This window comes from Triticum dicoccoides, chromosome 5A (assembly GCF_002162155.2).
Source record: "Triticum dicoccoides isolate Atlit2015 ecotype Zavitan chromosome 5A, WEW_v2.0, whole genome shotgun sequence".
Lineage (NCBI taxonomy): Eukaryota > Viridiplantae > Streptophyta > Magnoliopsida > Poales > Poaceae > Triticum > Triticum dicoccoides.
In genome coordinates, this window is record NC_041388.1 from 475,684,755 (window position 1) to 475,688,586 (window position 3,832).

The window sequence follows — 3,832 nt, forward strand, 5'->3', positions numbered from 1 at the left end:
CCTGCAGATTTTGGTGTTAGTCCCACTTTTAACATTGCAGATTTGAAGCCTTATTTGGGTGAGGACGATGGACTTTCATCGAGGACGACTTCATTTCAAGAAGGGGAGGATGATGAGGACATCAATACCATTGTTACACCCACAGCCCTTGCTGCTATACATATTGGTCCAATTACTAGAGCTCGCGCACGCCAATTGAATTATCAGGTACTTTCATTTCTTGGTAACAATTCTAATGTTCATGAGAATATGATGCTGCCTAAATTGGATACCTTTGTTTTGCTTGCAAATGAAGGGCCTAGCTTGGACAAGAAAGATGAACCTTGGAGCAAGTTCAAGCATGGAGATGATGGCATGCGCAAGGGGATCAAGAACGGAGTTACAAGTGATGATTTCAGGACTTTGAAGCCACCATAAGGAGTGCATGAAGCCTTGGACGAAATATACAAGATGCCACTTCATACATTTCGTCCAGAGGCTATTTTAGGTGTTGCGTCACCTTATTATTGGGCCAGGCCCATGTATTTTCGAAATACTCAAGTATAGGCTGTTTTTAGAGTCCGTATGTGTGGGGAAACAAGAGTTAGGGTTGGTTTCGGACCCCTCCTCCAAGGGCCACAAAATTCCCCCCCTCTTCCTCAATATATACAGCCCTTAGGGCGTCGTTTAGACTTTGGGTTTTGTTTAGATTAAAGTTCGCCATAGCAGCAACTTCGCGTACTTCGTTTGTGTTCAATGACCAGACAAAGGCGTCACAGAACCCCACCTTGATCAATAAAGATTTCGTCTTATATTCGCAATATCCAGATTGCAATCTTAGTTTCTTGCTTGTTCTTCATTTTCCTGCAGGAAACAGACCTTCGTGGTTAGGTTGATCGTGCTTCGGTGTGGTCAATAACCTCTCGGAGTTGGTTTAGCGATTGCTAAGGCCGACGTCCTCGCACGTTTGTAGTCGGATCGTCAAAGTTGATTTCCTCCAAAACGATAGCCACCATCTCATCGAAAGACGGGACACCTTTGCCTCTACCAGTGAATCCGGCGTTGACTGCTGTGTCGCGTGTTCTTTCATTATCATTGCGACGTTTGTGTTTGCTGCGTCGAGGTTTGCCATTGCCATTTTGGACTTCGGAAGTGCCCGGATAATTGGCGTTGTTGCTTCTACGAGCGAGCCAGCTGTCTTCTCTCGCGCAAAAGCGGGTAATCAGAGCAGTAAGGGCTGACATAGATTTTTTTTTCTTGACCGATGTGGCGGGCGAGCCACTTGTCCCATACGCTGTGTTTGAAGGCCGCTAGGGCTTCCGCGTCTGGACAGTCGACGATTTGGTTCTTTTTAACTAAGAACCTAGTCCAGAGCTTCCTGGCTGATTCTCTAGGATGTTGAACTATATGGCTTAAGTCATCGGCGTCTGGTGGCCGGACATATGTACCTTGGAAGTTGTCGCGGAAGGCGTCCTTCAAATCCTCCCAGCTGCCAATAGAGTTTTTAGGCAGACTATTTAACCAGTGCCGAGCTGGACCTTTGAGTTTTAACGGGAGGTATTTGATGGCATGAAGGTCATCTCCGTGGGCCATGTGGATATGGGGAAGGAAATCCTCGATCCATACCACGGGATCAGTTGTTCCATCATATGATTCGATATTTATGGGTTTAAACCCTTCTGGGAATTCATGCTCCATTACTTCGTCTGTGAAGCAAAGAGGGTGTGCGACGCCTCTATGTTGTAGCTCCGATGGAGTCAGTCTACGGTTTTCGACCCGGGTGTGGCTAGGCTTGTCATGTCCGAATAGACAGCCGTCCTCACGTGTCGGGGCATGTCCTCGCGATCCGTAGATCAATCTGGTATGTCCTGGTCTATTGTCTAGGTCCTACCGAAGGTCGCATGTATGACCGCGAGCTGTTTTACCTCTGCTTTTATGATGAGGCGGGGCGGGCTGGTGTTCGGCTTGAGTTGCTGCTTTATCCCGACCACGTGGTGGTCGGTCAACCGCATTGCGCGATGATGGTATGTGCTCCGGCGCCTCGTCATCGAACTGAGGTAGCAATTTGCACTTCGGGTAGCTTTTGGCTGGGCGCTTGAGGCCGTGTTCTTCAGCTGCTAGGGCATCAGTCCATCTGTCATTGAGCAGATCTTGGTCAGCTTGAAGCTGCTGCTGCTTCTTTTTTCAGGCTCCTTGTAGTGGCTATTAGCCGGCGCTTATAGTGCTCCTGCTCCTGAGGTTCCTCAGGCACGATAAAATCCTTGTTGCCGAGGCTCACCTCATCCTTGGAGAGTGGAAGATAATTACTGTCCTCCGAGTCAACGTTTATGACCTGTTCGTCGGGGCCAACTTTCTCGTTTTCCCGTTACTCCTGTTCGGAGGTTATCTCAACGGGGTCTTCGTTATCGTTGGCATCGTCCGGAATATTATTTTCCCCTGTGCCAGTATCGCTGTCTTTTCCATGACGCAACTTAGAGCGGCGCCGCTGACACCGGCGTTTTGGTTGTATTACAGGAGGTTTGTCCTCAACTGGATCTTCTTTGTCATTGTCTTTAGTTCTTTTAGGTGTATCCACCATGTACATGTCGTAAGAAGGGGTGGCCGTCTAGCGTCCGGTAAACAGCGGGTCTTGGCCCCGCTCCTCATCGGCATCGTCGTCCATACCATCGATGTCTTCGGAGCCATAATTGAGCATGTCGGTTAAGTCTTCGACAGTGTGTATGAAGAGGGCGGTGGGTGGGAAGCAAAATTCTCCTTCGTTAGCCTCCAGTTCGAACCGGATACAATTCGGCTGTGAGCCCCCTACTAAGGATAGGGCTCTTAACGAGTTTAACACATCACCCAAAGACGAGTATCGGAAGATATCCACGGAGCTGAATTCGACGATTGATGACCGATCAAGCTCAACGTACGTGGACGCGCAATGTTCGGAGCTTGTAGCCGGAGACGAGTCCATGGTTCCAATGACACAGATGTCACCTAAAGTTAAGTCTGTGTGCGGCTCCAACGCTGCTGAGTCTGCGGCTTCCGCGGGGGGGTTGAGCTTCCCATCCTCCGATGACGTGATCTGCTCCAGATCTAAAGCCTGAGCAGCTACAGATACTATCTCTTGGGTATGTTCCGATGACAGATTTACGTCATGTTCATCGTGGTGGCAGGGAGCGGCTGCCATGGTCTCAAATCCATCAAAGATCAAGTCTCCCCGGATACCTGCGATGTAGTTCAAGCCTCCAATCTGACCTGATGGCCAGGGCCGTAGCTTTCAATCTGCTCCAGATGGCCAAGCGAGTTGGCCTGTAGTGTGAAGCCGCCGAATACAAATATCTGTCCGGGGAGGAAGACTTCCCCTTGGACAGCGTCGTTGAAGATGGTAGAAGGAGCCATCAATCCTCTTGATGACGACACAGTGGAACTCTCAATGAAAGCACCAATGTCAGTGTCAAAACCAGCGGATCTCGGGTAGGGGGTCCCGAGCTGTGTGTATATGGTCGATGGTAACATGAGATGGGGGACACAATGTTTACCCAGGTTCGGGCCCTCTCTATCGAGGTAATACCCTACTTCCTGCTTGATTGATCTTGATGAATATGAATATTACAAGAGTTGATCTACCACGAGATCGTAATGGCTGAACCCTAAATGTCTAGCCAGTCTGACTATGATTATTCGAATATGTCTACGGATCTAGCCCTCGAGTTCATATAGACACAAGAGAGTTCTAGGGTTATATAAGGTTGGTTACAAAGAAAAGAACCTTCATATTTGGTCGCCAAGCTTGCCTTCCACGCCAAGGAGAGTCCCATCTGGACACGAGTAGTGTCTTCGGCCTTTGTATCTTCACGGCCCATCAGTC